Source organism: Panthera pardus, unplaced genomic scaffold (genome assembly GCF_024362965.1).
Source record: "Panthera pardus isolate Hobbes unplaced genomic scaffold, ASM2436296v1 HiC_scaffold_8, whole genome shotgun sequence".
Classification (NCBI taxonomy): domain Eukaryota; kingdom Metazoa; phylum Chordata; class Mammalia; order Carnivora; family Felidae; genus Panthera; species Panthera pardus.
The window spans coordinates 105,508,733-105,529,653 of record NW_026527013.1 but is presented as its reverse complement, the minus strand read 5'-3'; the positions used below and the strand labels follow the sequence as shown (position 1 = coordinate 105,529,653).

Sequence of the window (20,921 nt, the reverse complement as noted above, 5' to 3'; positions counted from 1 at the left end):
TTTAATATTAGAACATGTAAAGAGAAACACGTATACCCAGGAATAGTTCCACACAAGATGGTGGTAAAATTTCCCCTTTGGTCTTTAAAATCATTTGAAGTAGGGAAAGATCCAAAGGAAGATGAAAGGGGGAAGACATGATTATATACACACGCTTATCTAATTAACACTTCATGACAGTCCAGTGAGAATGTGAGAATGTTATGAAGTTTGTAGGCAACACTGTGGGTTCACGTTCCAGCTCTCACACATTCTAAATGTATAATATCTGGCAACTCAACCTCTGTGTACTTCTGACCCTCATCTGTAATACAACAGTAAGAACAGTAGCAATTTTATAAAGCTGTTCTAAGGATAAAATGAGTTAATTTAAGTGTGCAGGGTACAACTAGCACTTTACAGGTGTTTGCTTTTATTTTATCAGTCTTAAAATTACGATTGCATCATAGTCATTTCAGTGATTAGAAATGTAAGAATCAGTTAAGTTTAGCAAGACAAGTTTCTAATTGTAGACAGTAGCAAAGTGTAGGTTGGGCCATGCATCCATCTGACTCCAGGATCAGTTCTAATCATGAAGTCACGCATTCGAGACTTAAAGGCCAAGGAGTTGCTAAAATGTCTCTTGGAGGTTCTGTCACATCAAATTACTACCCTGCTTATGAAGCTGTGCTTTTTCCTCAAAGTAATTCAGACTTTATTCTGAACTTGAGTATTTTGTTCTTTAAAAATTACACTGGTTTTGGATGCACTTGAGAATATTTACTAAATAATCCAACGTCTTAATAAACTGTGGGATATAGCCCATTGTTGTCAGTGCACTATCCTCAAAATTGTTAACAAGGATGTTCACTAAATGTATTGCTAGCTACTTGTCCCTCCTTATTTTTAACCTCCACTTACCTTATCCCCTCCCTCTCCTAGCTCCTAGGAAAGGGGAGGAGAGTTGGTCACCCACCCCAACTTCAACCATTCAGAGAGGGAAAAAAAAATTACTAAATCATTTTGGTCTCACAGTTCTGGGAATTACTTAGTTCAGTAATAAACAGAGCAATGAAGGCCACTGAAATCTCACTTACCTGTATCATTAGGTGAATGGTTTGTCAGTTTCCCAGGCTTCTGCCTCAGCCACAGCAACGAGATGACAATATGTTACCTCACATTCAGCTCTTATTTTCTGATTCAGACAAGTCACTGCCACCTTTGCAGACATGGACCTACCCATGCAGACATTCCTTACAGGTTGCACCCCCAGTCCCATTGTACAGGTGACAGCTACTGAATTGAGCTCAAGTGTCTCATTTTGGCATTCCCCCATCATGGCCTTATAGCCACTGCTAAACCTCCTGATCATCCAACAACTGAAAAACCAACCAAGCAAAATCCCCAGGTCCTCATACAATTATATACATTTTCTTTTTCCTGTCTGTAAGCCATAATGAAGCTAATTTCCTTAGCCTAGATGACTTTGAATTTTCACTCTCATATTAACATTTGTGGGTTTCCCCTTTCTTTGCTTCCATTTTAAGAAATAGAATAACTCCTTTTTAGGCACTACTAACATTCTTTTGAGTTCTTTTTAAATTAAATCCACGTCATTACTGTCTATCCTTTCTTAATTCTGCACTTTATAGTGTGCCTTCTATTCTTTCATACCTCTCCCAGCTTTATACGAAAATCAAATTCGGCTTCACCACTGCCTCAGCATCACTGTTATTAGCCACAAATAGGACAGACAGTAGGAAGAACTTTCCTCTAACCAGAGGGAGAGGAGCAAATGCAGAAAAAGATATGGGAAAAACTTCCAAGGCAAAATATGAGGATTTCAAGGTTGTTTTTTTTCTTCACATTACGCATTCGATAAGATTGGCATCCCTTTCCTATTGCTGCTATGACAAATTATCACCAACTTAATGAGCAACAACAACACAGATTTGTTAACTTACAGCTCTGGTGGTCAGAAGTTCAACATGGGTCTCACTGAGGGGAAATTCAAGGTGTTGTCAGTTCCTCTCTGGAGGCTCTAGGAGAGAATCCATCTTCTTACTTTTCCAGCACCAAGAGGCTGCCTGCATTCTGTGGCCTGGGGCCCCTTCCTCCATTTTGAGAGCTGGTAGCTGCAGAGGAAATCTTGCCCACCCCTGCCACTGCCCCATTCCAACTCTAACTCCACCCTCTTTTGTTTATAAAGACTCTCCTGATTACATTAGGCCCACCTGGATCATCCAAAACATGCCACATCTGCAAGGTCAGCTGATTAGCAACATCAATTCCACCTGTAACCTTAACCTGGCAACACAACATATCACAGCTTCTGAGAATTAGGATGTGGCCATCTTTGGGGGCAAGTATTGTTCTGCCTATAACTTTTTGTTATAATGTTTTTTGTTTTGGGGTGTTTTTGGGTCACTTTTACTTCGTATACATTAGACAATGGTTAGAATGATAAATCTTTTCTTTCTCTCAGTATCTCTTAAATTCCCAGCTAGCTCACTGGACTAGTGGGCTATCCCAGAAAACTCCTAACACCTGTCTCTGTGTGTCAGAACAAAAATTATAAAACACTTCAGGAAATAATTAATGGGCTTTTTATAAATTTGTAAAACAAACAAACAAAAAAATGAATGCCAAATAAAGACTTACTAGAACCAGACTGGCTTTAGCATTTAACTTAGTTTTCTTCTCAAAATCATTTCTGAAACTTGGTGTTTTTTGAGAGAAGGTGGGAGACAGGGAGAGAGGAAGACAAAGAATCTTAAGCAGGCTCCACATCCAGCATGGAGCCCTACACAGGGCTCGATCTCACAACTGTGAGATCATGACCTGAGCCGAAATCAAGAGTTGGACGCTCAACCAACTGCGCCACCCAGGCACCCCCTGAAACTTAATATAAGTAATACATAGTAGAATAATTATAATTACAAATAAGTAAAAGGAAAATTATCAGATTGAAATATACCTAACCCCACTACAATGGAAAGCAGTTACCTTTTTAATATACATTCATCCAGACTTTATTATCATGAAAATATTTCTATGTCAATAATTACACATTTATAATTATGATGACTAAATATTTCCTTATGTAGCTGTACTATAATTTATAGTGCATGTTCTGTGTTTGGAGCTGCTTTCAAAAGATGTGATTAATATCCCTGCATAAATACCTCTGTGTACTTTAAGATAAATTGCTCTAAGTAGAATTGCTAACTCAAAGATTATGCTCATTTTCTAGTTGTTGTTTATGCACACTGTGCATTAGTTTTTAAAGGACATATATTCATGAACTTCTTCATCTGGAAATAAAGTTTAATTGTGGCCCATAATGTAAAGTATTGCATTTGTTTTAAATTTTGTGTTTTCAAGAAATTTTTTAATGCAAGTGGTAACATTATAAACATGATTATAAGTACTTAGTAAAGAACACAGTATATAGTGAGTAGTTAGTAAATGTTTTCTGAGTAAATGGATGAATGAGCATGTTTGCTTAGAGTTATGTAGGGCTACAAAATTTAATCAGCCTAGATGGTGTGAGCAATCTTACATGCATACACTGTGTATCACCAACATATCCACATAGCTTCTTAATATTTTTTGTCAAATGACAGATGATATTGTCTTGGAGTAATAACTCTCAACCCTGGCAGCACATTGTAATTACCTGGGAAGTATTAAGAAATACTGCAGACTATGCATTGATTTTTAAAAGCTCCCTGGGTGATTCTGCTGTGCAGTCAACTTTTTATAATCTACCAGTCCAGCTTTGTACCAGACCACACCATTAAATTAGAATCTCCAGAGGTCAGGCATGTGCAAGAGCATTTCCTAAAGCCTCTCAGGTGAATACCACGGGCAGACCAAACTGAGAACCTCTGAAAGAATCTTCTGGATCAATTCTGCAGTGCATTCATTTTACAGGTAAAGATAATTGAGATGTGCGCATTCAATAGTCTTCTCTCAAAGTTAAATGGCTGATTAAATTTTGTGTTTGAAGTCAGGCCACATTTACCATAGGCATTCAAAGTACAGAAGAAACCATTTTACGATGTAAGGACATTTGTCAAACTACCAAAAATATATGAAAATATGGCACCATTTAGAATCTTCTACAAGAACTAACCAGTTAAGCATCTTACCAAGGTGTTGCTTCTACACTATCTGGTCAGATTATTTACTGAGTCATCTTGGCCAATCTTGTACTTTAGGAGATTCTGAAGGGCCCTTGATCTAAGTTTAGGGAGATTCTTGGGACTATGAGTGCTACACCCCTAAGGTCCTGTGACCAATAATTGGTCCATTAATGTGTTAATGGCTACAGTTTAACAGAATGAAAACAATAGGAAAAGAGAAGATATATCTTTAGAGGACTGGCTGTTCTGTGCTGGGTTTCCTGTGTGGAAAATCAAACGACCTGCTACTAATTGTTTGTGTGCAAAAGTCTTTGGCAGTGATGCCAACAAAAGCACTGGATAGAGCGTCGGCTCAAAGCAAAACACGTCAAATTATGTATTCAGCAAATCCTTATTATCAGAACCTTGGTCATGTGAATTACTTGCTTTTTAGTTAGGCTTCAGGAGGCCCTTCCTGTGAACAGAATGTCTGGCCTGTTAAACGCAGAGCGGCCAAAACAGAGCCACAGGTGGCCATGACTTGGCAAGTGATAAAACACAAGCCACACCGAAGACAATAAAAAATGGACAGGATTTTCCATCTGGTTTTCAATATGTATACACACCACATGAGAGTTTCTCGGGGAAAAGTGAATTTTACAATTAAACACAACGCCCAATATATTTTGCTGTGTTATCAAGCCCATACTTAAAATTTGAGACTTTTTGATTCAAGGTACCTGATTTAAAAGTTTGTGTAAAGACAGTATTTTGGCTGAATCATAAGTAGCTTTTGCTTTTTTCCCCAATTTCTTATGTTTTTAAGGATTCGTCATTGTTATTTACATTCTCTGTAACCTTGGAGAAAAGGCATACAGAACATGTGTTCTGAGAATTTCCCAAGTCCAGTCAGCCTCCACCTTGTGTCTCACTCTTGGCCACAATACACAGTCAATGGGACACTCACATGATGTCATTCACCTGACCATAGAGATCTGTGCACTCATCTTTTCTTAATAGTGCATTCATTGTATTTCCTATCAGTCTGATCCTTCCCAGGGCTCCTGAGATACTCGTGTTAACCCAAAACCTCATTGCAGCTACCACTTTTCAACTTCACCCTACATTACGTTCCCTGTACAATCTCATCCAACACTGTATATTCCCTCTCCTATGAATCCTCCACAGGAATGTGTATATAATGAACAGCATATGAGTAAACTCTTGCACCTGCACTGTACGTCTGCTTGCTCCTCCTGTTCTCTGAGGTTATAAACTCCAGCCCCAGAGATGCAGTAATTGAAAACCAGGACCAGTGCCAGGGAAACTGGAACCTCTTCCAGGTTCTGCCACTTTGTAGACTAACCAGCTGGAACAATTTCAGGACCCTGTTTTCTTCATCTATAAAATAAAAATAAAATTTTTACAATGTACCATTAGGAGTATCTGTCATGATCAAGTAAGCTAATGAAAAGTGAGCATCTTAAAAAACAAACAAACAAACAAACACATGACAAATTTTTGTGCCATGAAGGATTTCCATATTTTAGAATTAAAAAAAAAAACTTACAGTCTGAAGGAAACTTAAAATACTACTAGTCTACGTGCAAAGATGTATTCTTCTTCTCTGGCAGATGGTCATCAGTTTCTGCTGGAATATATTTAGTGATGGGAACTCTTTATGTCTAAAAGCAACTCATTCCAATCTTAATAATGTATATTTAGCCATTATAAAAAAAAAAGCACCATCTCTAATAAGACATAAATTGCAAAATTTTCCTTATGCTATTAGGAAAGCAAACAAAGCAATTAGTTTCTTTGTTTCTTTTTGTTTTTTTGTCATTATTGCCAAAAGATAGACAATTTATATTTAGGCCCAAGCCTCCCGTTAAAAAAAAAAAAATTAACAACAGTCAGACCACAAGCACAAAGATAGTCATTTTCTGTTCTAAAAAACTTTGATTCCTGCACTCTGAAATATGACAGGGTCCATCTCACAGTGATTTTTAAGTTTAGCAAATCTAGGCTTAGATTGACAAAAGGTAACAAAAAGGAAACAGGGACAAGAATATTAAGAGTTACTAAGAAAAGTAAAGGCCAGTGGAATTTTTGCATAACTATGGCTATCAATGAGAACTAGTTTGGTCAATGGCACACGAAAATGTGCCCAACACATTAATTATCAGGGAAGGGCCAATTAAAACTACAATAATGTATCAATACACACAACAGATTGTTTAACAAGAAAATAACAATACAAAGCGATAGTGAAAACGTGGAATGCCTGGAACTTTTCCACACTGCTGTGGATATGTGTGTTGGTACAACCACTTTGAAATATTATGTGGCTAAGGGCACCTTGGTAGCTCAGTGGGTTAAGCCATTGGCTCTTAGTTTCCACTCAGGTCATGATCTCATGGTTAATCAGCTCGAGCCCTGAGTTGGGCTCTGCACTGGCAATGCAGAGCCTGCTTGGAATTCTCTATCTCTCTATCTCCATCTCTCTCTGCCCCTCCCCACCCAAACTAAATAAACTTAAAAAAAAAACAAAGATATATTATGTGGCTATATAGTGGAACTAAAAATATCTATGACCCAACAAGTCTGGACCTGGGAATGTGCTCCAACAAGAATGAGTTCTTATACTCACCAAAAGCCTGTACAAGGACTTTTACTCATAATTGTCCAAAACTGAGTTCAACTCAAATGTCCATCTACAGTAGAATGGATAAATAAATTGTGCAGTATTCATGCTGCTCAGTAATAAAAACAACAATGAACCATTGCTACACACAATTTAAGTGAATAAAATAGACATGATGTTCAACAAGACAAACTCAAAAGAGAAAATAGCATATGATTCCATTTATATAAAATTCATGAACAGGAAAAATTAACTCATGATGATGAGGGTTATAATTATGGTTACCTTTGTGAATTGACATAAGGAGGGACATGAGGGAGGGTCCTGAGGTGCTAAAGATATTCTGTATCTTGATCTATGTGGTGGTTACAGGCATCTACATTTATAAAATTTTAATTGATTTGTATATTTAAGAGTTGTGCACAGGGTGCCTGGATGGCTCAGTCGGTTAAGCGACCAACTCCTTATTTTGGCTCAGGTCATGATCTCACAGTTGGTGAAATGGAGCCCCACGTTGGGCTCTGCAAAATGACAGCATGAAGGCTACTTGAGATTCTCTTTCCCTCTCTCACTGCCCCTCCCTCACTCGTTCTCATGCACTCTCTCTCTCTCCCTCAAAATAAATAAATTTAAAAAAAAAAGAATGGGGCACCTGGGTGGCTCAGTCAGTTGAGCATCCGACTTTGGCTCAAGTCATGATCTCCCTATTCATAGGTTCTAGCCCCACGTTGGGCTCTGTGCTGGCAGCTCAGAGCCCAGAGCCTCTTTCAGATTCTGTGTCTTCTCTCTGTCTGCCCCTCCCCTGCTCACACTCTGTCTCTCTCTCTCTCTCTAAAATATAAATGAATGTAAACAAAAAAATTTAAAAAAAAAGAATCATGTACAGAAAAAATGCTACCAGTAGAGGCTTATAGCTTTACAAGATTATATTCTAAAATATAATTCATCTTTCTTTTTCCATCTCAGTCTCCTTAGAATATAACAAAACAACACTGCATGTAATACAGTCCATTTCAAAAGAGTTGCCAAGAGTTTAATTTGAATTAATTATTGTGTTTGGAGAAGAAAAGCTCCTCTATAATTGTATATGTTGACAGTAAGAAAGTATATTTAGCACTTCTGAATATCTTTCTGTTTACTTAACATAAAAGCTTTATTAAAGTGAGCGGCAGAATTTCTCATTAACAAAAGCATTCATGAAAAATAAGTGTTACCTTTAGTAGCAGTTACTGCATTCTCTACAAAGGCAAATTAGGCATGACCTGGGTCAACAAGTGGATTCAACTGAGAAGAGGTGCCTTGTGATTTTTGGAATTCTATAGAAAATTTAAATTAAAATGATTTATACCATATAACTCTCTTGAAAAATGAAATTTGACAAAGAAAGCAGTCACTTAGAAAAAACATTCCATTAATATGACCTAAGTACTATGAACTCAAGGACCTAAGGTTTTGAGTCACTAATTCCCTATGGCAAACACTTGGGAGGTTGGAGATAGGAGTGGTTCCTCCTGCCCATGACCTCCCTTATCTGTGGAGTGGCCCAGGTACCAAGTGTACTCAATCCTTTTCAGTTATTCAATATTATTCAATATTATTCTAATAACATCTACCTCGCTTAGAGAGGAGTATAAAAATAAAAGTGATCTTACTTTTCTATTGTTAATAAGATAAAAATTAAAGCAAACTAGAGAAGACCAACCACCTAAAACATCTAATACTTAAAAAAAAAAAAAGTCACACACACACACACGCACACACACACATGCACACACACACACATATACTGGAGGGGAAAGAGACAGAAAAAAACTAATCTCTCCTGGGAGAATTGTTTTCCAGTTGAGTGGAAAGAGAAATTAATCAGACAAAGGAAGGATGAAGGATCCCTTACAGAATTGAACACCAAATGCTTATACCTTTTATTATGTCATAATGACATTTTACCTGAGTGGGGCATGAAAGAAAAAGGGGACAGTTTCTGAGCAAGACACAGAAACCCTGTTCCATGGGAGAGCCGGAAACTTAAGTCCTATCTTTTAGGGAGGCCTAAGCTCCACCCTAGAGCAAGTTTTAGGGATCCCCACTGATACCTACCCTCCGCTTAAACCCCTACTCACCACATCCCCATGCTATGCTTCAGTTAGTCCTGTTTTCATTTTGCAAAAGTAGAAGATATTCTCTAAGATGTAAGGAAAATGCTCTAGTTTCAGGGGAGTAGTTCAACCCTTCCGTTTATTCAGTAGACATTGAATAAACTTCTACTATTTTCAAAGCACTGATAGGTCCAGGGGGAAGAATGACTACAAGAGGGAAAGAAGACATAGTCACTGAAAGGCTGACTTCAAATTGCTTAAAATCCTGCAGAGGAAATGGGAGCTGGGAGCTGTGGGGATGTTTGAAACCAACAGATAAAAACATGAATACAATTAAGGAAGTAAAAGAGAGAAAGGATATCCTAAATGCATCAAATCTAGAACAATTCAACTTTGTTTTTCCATTGGAAATAAAGATTTTTTTTTCTGTATGAGGGATTTCCGTAGTAATAAAGCAAACCCCAAATTTTATTCCTTGGGATTTGTTATTTTCACTGATTTTAAGAGCAGTGAAGAGAAAAAAAGGGATCAAGGATTATTTGGTTAAAAATTTAGACTTTACTTTCTGTTACAGTCTTTACATGTTTTGGCTTTTGATGTGTCTGGTAATTTAAACGAAGTAAATTATTAAAGTAAGATAGGCTCATCCCCCCATTGGAGTTCTATTAATAAAAAATGGAGGTCTGAAACCATAGTAACAAAACGCTCAACAGTAATAATTTATTTGACTTAATAACTTCTATCAGACTTACAAATGCAAATGAGAGAAATAAAAACATGAAAATAAAAATCTCTCCTTCAAAATATTTTATTATTTATAACCAAAATACATAGAAATTTACACTCAAGAAAAATACAACTAATTTATTTTAAGATATTAAATTATTTATAACAATTATTCCAATTCTTTCTAAAAAAGATTCTCTTGTACATAATCCTCTGAACTAAATTTTGAAAAGAAGGAGAAGCAGGTTATTAGTTAGTATTTAATGAAATGTTGCTCCATGCTCCTCCTGAGATCTAGTAGCTAAGAGTAATGAAGAAATGGGTAATAGACATAACAATTTTCTACACTCCATTAAGCTAGCTAGGTAAATGGGTAAATAATACGTATTACAAAAAATGGTCAATTTGCTATTATATTAAGAGAAAAAAGGAATAATGAAGGAATTATAGAATTTTTTCTGGACTGGACCTTAGAAAATATTTAATAAATCCTTGTTTTAAAAAGAGAAGGGAGGGGCGCCTGGGTGGCGCAGTCGGTTAAGCGTCCGACTTCAGCCAGGTCACGATCTCGCGGTCCGTGAGTTCGAGCCCCGCGTCAGGCTCTGGGCTGATGGCTCGGAGCCTGGAGCCTGCTTTCGATTCTGTGTCTCCCTCTCTCTCTGGCCCTCCCCCGTTCATGCTCTGTCTCTCTCTGTCCCAAAAATAAATTAAAAAACGTGGAAAAAAAATTAAAAAAAAAAAGAGAAGGGAGTGGGAGGCATTCACATTAAGGAAACAAACAAAAACAATATTTTAACTTTACATGGAATCAGATGATTTTGGTTCAGAATCCAACCCTGCAACTGCAAAGATTTTTGTCCTTGAAAAAGCCATTTAACCTGTGTAGGCTTCAGGTTATAGGTCAAAAGATACATAACAACCTCATAGGATGGTCAGTTTCAGAGGATAGTCATCTTAAAAAAGATGCTCTCCTGGAAGATGATTTATAATCTGCATTGCTTTCCTCAAATATTGTTTATAAGCTAGAAGCCGCAGGTCAGGAAGCTCTTGAAGGGGCAACACCAGGACTGGAAAGATGAGCTTATTCACCGTCAGTGCTATGGGTTTGGTTAAGGTGTGCAGTGCTTGGATCCTCCAGGATTCATGTGGGGCCAGATGAGCCTTGAACGCTCATGGCTTATGGGCTAGTCTGTTTTGCCTGTAATTGGCCTTTCCCCCAGTGTACTGTACAAATAAAACTGCTTCCCACTTGTGCAGTCCCAGAACAAAGTTAGAGAGCAATACCTTTTTAATAGGGACCCCTCCTGCAGCCTCACTAATGGTCTCTCCTGATTGTCAGGACTTGATGGTTTGACGAAGAACTCACAGAGTTCTGGGAAGGCAGTTGTAACCCATAAGCTAAGGATCAGAAGCAGAGCCAAAGTACCCACTGGGGCCAGGGAGGGCCTCCTGAAGGCCACAGAAACACCCTTCCAGCTAGATCTGGGGCAATTGTGAACTGCTGCTCTTGTCTGAATTATGGACACAAGGCTCCAGGGCATTTCAATTTTCCTTGAAAATTTTGATATGTACTGTTTTGATTGTACAGTAAAATGCCAGTGTACTTTGAAGTAGAATAAGCCAGCCAAAGATTTTCTGCCCAAGTTAAAAAGTATCATAAAATCAGTGAGAAAATTAAACCCATTACAGAAGCCTCTAGAGCCTTCGAGTCACCTGTAACAGAGCCCAGCCCTCTGGAAGTACAAACACTGTGTGTGCCTGCACTTAGTAAACAAGTGAACAGGTCTCCCTTTTCCCTGGGGGAGACTTCCTCAAATAAGAACAGAAAGTAAGTCCCCTAAAATCTCACTTCATGGAGTAAAGATGGCTGATCTTGGAGGATCAAAGAGACATCACTCAAAGAGCCTTAAAGAGTGAGTGTCACTCAAAGAGACATCAAAATACCTCCAATTCCAAGTGACTAAGAGCAAAAATACCTTAAAGTCATCTCAAAAGATTATAGAATGTTAGAGGGAAATAGCTAATGGTTTTAAAGGTGTTCAGTGTCAGGAAAGCCAGAAGCTTTGTGCCCAGGAAGATGCTAAATGGTCAGAAAGAGTGGCAGAGTTGAACAGAAAAAAATGTTTGAAAACTTCAACACATAGGATAACAGATTGGGAATGGTAAAGAGAGCCTATTAAATTCCAGGAATGATTCTGTGCTGAAAGTGATACACTTATCTGCTCTCTTTATAAAAGTTTACATGTTGATGGCAACAGGAAATTGGAAAGAAAAAGTAAATCAGAAAATGGAGGCCAAGATTATCAGTCAGGTGTCTAGCTGAAGAAATTCACTGATGATATTAACTTAAATGTTACCTTTAAAAAACTGTTAAGAGGAAAACAAGGAACATTCTTAAAGTACAGGAGGAAAATCAAATACATAAATTACCTATGGTTCAAATCAAAAGTCTCCAACCAGAGCAGTGTGAAAATTCACAGTTAAAGCAAGGTTCAAAGGTTTCAGCTGAAACCCCAGAGATCCCTGAACTATATCCTGAACACCTGTGAAATGCAACTTCACAGAAAATCAATGGGGGAGAGAATTTAATGCTTAGAAATAGAGGAGAAATTTTCCAAAGTATATAAAAACATCAGCCATAAGCATCAAACCCTTGACTCCTACAGGAAGATGGCCAAATACCTGGAGAAAAAAAAAATATGGAAAGCACCATTCTTTCTGTGTAAAGTGGATTAGCTCTGTGAGCAAATAGCTCAAGAAAGTTGGTTGGCAGTTCTGTTGACCAAGGAAAAGCTCAAGGGATCCAGGGAAAGAAAATTTTCACAACGGGCAAAAAAAGGGCTGATTGGAATTTTAAATCTGGCCTTTTCCTTTTCTTTTCTTTTCTTTTTTTTTTTCTTTTCCTTTTCTTTTGAGAGAGAAAGAAAGAGTAGGAGCAGGGGAGGGGCAGAGGGGAAAGGAGAGAGAAATCTTAAGCAGGCCCCACCCTGTCAGCACAGAGCCAGTGTCATCACAGAGCCTAACGCAGGGCTCAGTTTCACGACCCTGAGATCATGACCTGAGCCAAAATCAAGAGTCAGACATTTAACTGACTGGGCCACCCAGGTGCTCCTAAATCCAGCGTCTTCAAGGGGACCATGTAGCTAGCACCTGCTATCCACATGAGGCCCAAGGCAGAGACCCACCAGGGTCAAGGCATCTCTGCATCCTCAGGTCCCCAGGGGAGCCAGGGGGTGGGCTATGAGGACCCCTAGGTGGAGGCTGATGTGCAGACTTGAGTCACGTTTACAACAGGCACCACACCCCCAACATGCACAGGCACAACGAGATATTGGATGTGTTTTCCCCTTAAATTCATTCCAAGTTGTGTCCTTTTAGCTCAGTTTGTTATTTAATTGAGGCTACATTCGCTCTCATTGAACTTTTCTATAATTATGTTAGGATTGTGTTTCCAGAATATAAATGGCTTTAATAAAATTCTTAATAATATATCATTCCCAGTTCATTGCATCCTCTAGAATTAGATCTTATGAGTATTATATTTGAATTAATTAGTTCACTATTACTTAAAAAGTAATTAGAATTTGGCATGAGCTGGTAGGGACAATTGAAACATGAAAAACATTTTTAAATGCTATGAGATGTGACAAAAAATCTGTACAAGTAACCTCACATTTATTTCAATAAATGTTGAGTGTTTTAAAAAACAAAACAACACACACAAAAAAACCACGAAAATGACTATAATATCCCTTGCTAACTTATTGATTTTCTTATTTGTTTAGCCTGAAATTCATAGGTTACTTTAGGGGAGTTGACATTGATAAGTATTTATTTCTTTTTTTTTTCTCTGTTATGTGGTTTATAATACTCACTATTCTTTAAACATTACTAAATTGTATGCAGTCCAAACAAAGTTTCCTTATAAAGCTGTAGTTTTTTGTTGTTTTTTACTTGGAAACAATCTCTCCTAATAATTTTCTATAATTTTTCTCTTTGGTATTTTTATGGTTTCAAATTTGTACATTTAAAAGTTAGAAGTTTAAAGTCTTACATAAGTAAATATTAGAAATCCAGCATCATTTTCCCTACATCACCTGCCAGTTTTCAAATATAATTTATAAGATAATTTCTCATAATTATTTAAAATGTCACTTTTATCAGTTACTAAATCCCCATATGTATTCAGCTGTATTTCCACTGCTTTATAACAGTGCTTGTAAGGATTTTAAAAACCAATGGGATAGTGAAACTTTACTTTTTTTTTTTCCTAGACAGTTAATCTTTTAGGTGAATCTAGTAGCATCTCATCAAGTTCTCCTCCGCGCCCAAGAACAAAGAAAATTATAGATTAATTTAGGAGGATTGCCCTTTCCTTAATGTCTTCATATTTAAGATAAAGCATACTTTAGGTTTTGTTTAAATGTTTATTTTTTTTTTAATTTTTTTTTAACGTTTATTTATTTTTGAGACAGAGAGAGACAGAGCATGAACGGGGGAGGGTCAGAGAGAGGGAGACGCAGAATCTGAAACAGGCTCCAGGCTCTGAGCCGTCAGCACAGAGCCCCACGCGGGGCTTGAACTCACGAACCGCGAGATCATGACCTGAGCCGAAGTCGGCCGCTTAACCGACTGAGCCACCCAGGCGCCCCTGTTTATTTATTTTTGAGGGAGAGAGAGAGACAGACAGACAGAGCACAAGTGGGGGCAGGACAGAGAGTGAGGGAGACACAGAATCCGAAGGAGGTTCCAGGCTCCGAGCTGTCAACACAGCCTGACACGGAGCTCAAAATCACTAACTCTGAGATCATGACCTGAGCTAAAGTTGAACACTTAACCTACTGAGCCACCAGCCACCCCAAGAAAAAGCATAATTTCGTATTAACTTCAGCTGTTATTCATACATTACAGTTTTGCCATCCATGTTTTGCATACTTATTTTTAGGTTTGTTTGTAGTCACTTTAACTTCTTATAATTATGAGTTTATGATATTTTGAGATATTAATCTTCGGTTTCCTCATCCTGTATCTTCCTCATTTTTTTGCTTCAATTGTGTGCACAGAAAATTCCTTATGAAAGGAATATGATGGGAAGATAAACCAAAAATATGCAGAACATTTTTGCTTTTTATTTGGAAAATCACAAGCCCTAAAGGAGAGTAAGGACTTGGAGAGTGAAGAAAATGCCTTGGCAAAAAAGTCGATGAAAGTAGGATTTGTATCAATCAGGATTCTCTTGGTTGCAGGTGACAGAAACTAATGGCAGGGCCTCCATCTGTAACCATACACAAACCTAAACATATGTATATACCCCACCCAGACTCCACAAGAATCCGAAGAGAAGCGAGGTAGGGCTGGATTTTCTAATAAGTATGCTTCTTCCAGCCTTATTTGTGACTCTAGAAACTTTCTGCAGCAGATGGGATGGGGACCCAATGAACCGTAGTGACAAACACATATCCTTCGGTCATTTTGTGAAGTCATTTGGAATTCATCTCTCAATTCTGTATTTTCAGGTGAGAAACAACAAGTTTCTATCACTTGCTACTGTTTTTACAGAATACTCTGTGCCACTCAAAATCTGTAGACATATGTGTTTTCTCTTGCACTCCTCCCTTGATTTCATCGATATTTCACTAGGTTTGGGGTATATGTTTCATAGTCTGAGACAATTTTGATTGCTTCCAGGTTTGGAAGCTTTTCAGATTTTTTCTTTTATACACTTCTAATGTCAATTGTAACATGCATATACAAAAGTAAATAAACAATTAGTATATAGTGACATATAAGTAGAAAGTGATTCCCTCTCTCACAACACTGTCTCCAACAAAAAGAACAGCACCTCCAAAAAGCCACACCTCCCTGCCATGCCTTGCAAGGCCAAGGCACATGACCGCATGAGATTTTATTGCATGGATATGAATCCCAAGTGAGGCCAATGTCCTCTTCTTTTTTCTTTAGTTTAAAATTTAACATATAATTTATATACAGTACAATTTACCCTTTAAGTATTCAGTTCTGTGAACACTGACAAAAGTCCACCTTCATAGACTCACCACCACAATCAAAACATAACAGTTCTGTCACCTCTTCCCCAAAGTAACCGCTTTCCCTTTAATGTCAATCAATCCCCACTCCACACTTCTCTTCCTGTTCCAATATGATGACTACTCCAAGAATGTCATATAAATAGAATCCAACAGTGTATAGACTTTGAATATGACTTCTTCCACATAATATAATGCATTTTGGTTTATCTATCTTGTTGCATGAATCAGTTCTTCACTCTTTTTATCGCTGAGCAATATTCCATTTTATGGGTGTACCTCATTTTACTTATGTCTTTATCACTGGAAGGACATTGGATTTTTTTCCAGTCCTAGTAATTCCAAATAAAGCTATTATGCACATGTGCTTACTGGCTTTTGTGTAGACACAGGTTTTCCTACGAGTAATGCCAAGTTGGATTGCTGGGTCAAAAGGTAAGTAAACATTTTCTTTTAAGAGAAATTGCCAAATGGTTCTCCAAACTAGCTGCGTCATTTAGAGATTATTTCATTAATATATGAAAATTTCAGTTATTCTGCATCCTTGCCACTACCTGGAGTTGTTACTTTATTTAAAAAAAAATTCTAGTAAATATATAGAGATATATTCATGTGGTTTATCAGATGAATAAGGATGTTGGGCATCTTTTCACATGCTGCTCTGCCATCTATATGTCTTCTTTGGTGAAGTGTTTGTGCTAATCTATTGCCATTAAAAAAACTTTTTTGTTATTATTTGTTTTTTTTATGAGTTAATAGTTGTTTAGATGTTATTTGTATACAAGCATCTTATCAGCCAATTCTTATGGCTTTAATTTTCAATTTCTTAAGTATCTTTATTTATTTAGAATACTTAGAGCAGAAATTTTTAATTTTGACAACCCAATTTGTTAGTTTAGATAGACAGATAAGATAGATAAATAGATGATAGATAGATGATAGATAGATAAAGAGATAGTATTTTGGGCAATGTATCTGAGATATCATTGCCTAACTGAAATTCACAAGGTTTTTTGTTTGTTTGTTTTGTTTTTTAACATTTATTTATTTTTGACACAGAGAAAGAGAAAGCATGAACAGGGGAGGGTCAGAGGAAGAGGGAGACATAGAATCTGAAACAGGCTCCAGGCTCTGAGCTGTCAGCACAGAGCCCAACACAGGGCTCGAACCCACAGACCACGAGTTCATGAACTGAGCCAAAGTCGGACGCTTAACCAACTGAGCCACCCAGGCGCCCCTCACAAGGTTTTTTATAGACGGTTTTACTTAGAAGTTTTATAAATTAAATTTACATTTAATTCATTTTGAGTTCATCTTGTATATATTGGAATATGCACAGTGTTTAGAAAAATGGCTCACATACGAATCACCATGTAAATATTTGCAAGGATAAAAGCTAGACTCATTGCCCCCAACAGAGTCCAGGCTCTGTCTCCTCTCTTAAGTTCACAACCCAAGATTAAAGGAATCTTTTCCTATAACTGTAGCCTAAAAAGTTCACAAGAAGGCCTTTGATTATTTTGTTTGGTTGTATGCCCCCTCCTGTGGCATAGCGGGAAGGTGCTGAGAAGGAAACTCCATGCAGAATCACATGGGAATGGATTACAGGAGGAACAAATTAATACACAAATACACAAAATGTGCTTTTCATTTTCCAAAAGAAGGTAAAGAGTGGAGCAAGCAGGAAAAAAATATCACTGTCTACTTTTGTTCCTCAGTTTTAATTCAGTGGAATTTCTTTCTAAGTGCTGACTGAAGTAGTCAAATTGGCCACAATGAAAGCTCAGAGAACAAGTTAGAATTTAGGTAATCTGTAAGTTGAAAGATAAGTAAATAAATATCTGAAAATTCAAAGAATACTTTACCCCCTTATTACTACTAAATTAAACATATGTATATAAATAAATATGTCTATAAGCCTTAATTACCAGAAATAAAATTCATCTTACCTCAGTTAACAAATAACATTTATGTGTCTGATCTTTTTTTTATATTGAAATATATTTGACATGTAACTGTGTAAAATTTCAGGTATCCAACATGTTGATTTGATACATTTATATATTATAATATGATTGTGTGTCCCATCGTAAAGATTTCTGAGGTTCCTCAATCCAACAGATGCCATCAACCTCATATCACCAGTTCATATATGAATATGGACAGAGAAGCAAACATTTGACTGTTAGCTAATATTCTAATAGGACTTCCATTTTTTATTGCCCTTATAAACTTATCTCTGAACTTAAGATCAGCTGTCCTTATCTAGATCATTTCAAGTGTTTTTATAAACTAATTTATCATCATTTCTGCGTGTAATGTTGCCCTAACTCAGCATTATATTTTAATACCTCAGAACATCTAAAAAAAAAAAAATCAAAGTATTCCATGTTGTATACTTTGGAAAATAAATAATTCTGAATAATTCTCTTGGCTTTATCCTTTCACAAATCCAGTTTATTTGAATTATATAGATTGGTAAGTTATTTAGGATAATCAAAGGATTCATTAATTGACCGGCTCCCTTTCTGGAAGGAGAACACAATGAAATAGAATGACTGGTAAAAGTGGTATCAGGACCAGAACAAAGGCTATGAGATATGTAACTTCCACGGGGAGCAAAAAAGAGGAGAAGCAGTACATTTGGACTTCATGCTGGCAGCCTGAGCACCTCGTAGAATGCCTGGATGCCAGTGCCCCAGGGGGACGGCTCCTGGATGCCACTGCCCAAGTCAGAGGCTGTTTGCTGCCATGCAGAGCTAGTATGTGCTTCCCCAGCTCCGGCTGCCAGACTGCTGATAAACACACTACTCTGAAGCACGGGTGGGATAGCACTGCCTTGTCATCAATTTCCTGTATATACGTGAACCTGGAGCAAAGCAGAACTGATAGAAAAGATAGACTTTGGGGATTAGGAGAGAAATCCTGCAAAGAATCACCCCCGGCTTCTCCCTTTGTATCTCTCCTAGCCAAACATGTCAAATGCCGCGCAGTTGGCAGGAGACAAGAGAGGAGGGGGATGGGCAAGTGGCATTATACAAGTAAACTAAAAGTAAGTGATACATACAACAAACTTTGTCTGGATTTTTACCTTTGGAATGAAAGTCATAGCTCATCAAACTGCTGAAATCGCTTTATGCGCTGCCCAGGGAGGGGTCCATAGGGCGTTTTGCATTCCCGTCCTAACTCAGAGAGAAACTTTCACATGTTGGGAGCCCCTGATGGCCTGCAAATGAAAGAGGAGGATGTCCTCAAATTCTTCGCAGCAGGAACCCACCTTGGTGGCACCAACCTCAACTTTCAAGTGGAACAGTATGTCTACAAAAGAAAAAGTGATGGTATCTACATAACACTGAAGAGAACTTGGGAGAAGCTTGTGCTGGCAGCTAGAGCCACCGTTGCCGTTGAAAATCCGGCTGATGTCAGTGTCATATCATCCAGCGAACGAGCTGTGCTGAAGTTTGCTGCTGCTCGTGGAGCCACTTCTATTGCTGGCTGCTTCACTCCCGGAACTGTCACTAACCACATCCGGGCACCTTCGTGGAGCCGAGACTTCTGGTGGTTACTGCTCCCAGGGTTGACCACCAGTCTCTCATAGAGGTGTCTTATGTTAACCTGCCCACCGTCGCTCAGTGTAATACACACTCTCCTCTGCACTATGTGGACACTGTCACCCCTTGCAACAACGGTGGAGCTCACATGGTGGGTCTGTTGTTGTGGATGCTGGCCCGGGAATTTATGCCCGTGCAGGTCACCATGCCTGCGCATGCCTGATCTCTACTTCTACAGAGATCCTGAATACATTGAAAAGGAAGAGCAGGCTGCTGCTGAAAAAGTTGGGACCAAGGAGGGATTTCAGGGTAAAGGGACGACTTCAGCCCCTGAGTTCACCGGACTTGACCTGAAGTCGAGGACCGGTCTGAAGGCATGCAGGTACCCTCTGTGCCTACTCAGCAGCTCCCTGCTGAAGACTGGAGCGCTCAGCCTACCATTGAAGACTGGTGTGCAGCTCCCTCTGCCCGGCCACTGAATGGGCAGGAACAACCACTGGATGATCCTAAGCTGCTCTTCTACAAAGGCAAACAAAATAGAAATGAGGTTGACAGAAAATAAACAGTTTCAAAAAAACTGCCCAAATCACCAAAATTTAAAAAAAAAAAAAAAAAAAATAGGCTCTAACTTTTCCCCCAAAGTGCTTGTTAACAGAAATAAAAGAATAGAAAAACAAACAGGGAATAAATTAATCATAACTATTAAAAGCAATGCTTGTTGTCTACTTACTCAGTGCCAGCTTACATAGAAATTTCATTAAAGTTCACAACAATGCAATGAGACTGGTAATATTGGATATTAAATCAAGGTGATGAAATGAAAACTTAAGGGTGAGATAACTTGCCCTGAATTTTGAACGTGGTCATCTTACTCCAAGTCCCGTATTAATGAACACACATGCTGCCCCTCTCATGTCAGTGCTGCCCCCCAAAGTATGAGGAATGAGAAGCTTTCAGAGTAACAAAGCACCATCTAGGAAACTACATGACCTGAGAAGATACTCCTTTAGAAGGAGTTGATACTTGAAGAGAGGAAAATCCTCTTTAATTCCCTTATACCTCATGAAGCTTACCCTTGGCAAGAGAAATAAGGGTCATCTCTTCCTTTTAACATCAGCCCACATGCAGTGTGAATATCTAAGAAATGTCTGAACTTGTGTCTCAGAAGCGCACAACATAACTCAAGCTCATACTTGCAGAGGCCAAAAAACCTTATTTGTTATCATGCCTTTTCAGCCTACTGTATGGTACCCGGAATGTAGGGAATCTTCACAGAAATATTTCCAACATTCACCTAAGACTTAACTCTGGACAACTCACATAAGTTTTTAATCTCTAAAGTGGAATGGGACTTTAAACATTATTTTTATACTTGCACAATTTTTGGAGAAAATAGAAAGCCAGCACCAATTATACATTAGCTAAAGTACAAAAATGTAAGAATTGATAAAGCACAGAAATGGTAAGAATAAAGCATGAAATGATTAACCAATTTATTCAATGTCCTGGGTTTGTTTTAAATATGTTTGGCTTGATGGCTTCAATTCCCCATACATATATTTTGGTATATAAATGCTCAACGGCATATTTGTATAACTTCCATAGTGCTAGACTTGGAAATTTTCTCTTGTGCTTACCTGCTCTACATAGGTTATTTATCATTTAACAAGGGTATTTGAGACTGTAGTTCTTTCATAACTTAATGTTTTCATTTATGTGTATATGGAAAGTTTTAAAAATCAAGCTGCTAG

At 38.0% G+C, this 20,921-nt stretch overlaps 1 pseudogene; it reads left to right on the top strand.

The window, feature by feature from the left end:
- Window positions 1-18,824: 18,824 nt before the first annotated feature.
- Window positions 18,825-19,674, top strand: LOC128775473 (40S ribosomal protein SA-like; annotated as a pseudogene).
- The last annotated feature ends 1,247 nt before the right edge of the window (window positions 19,675-20,921 follow it).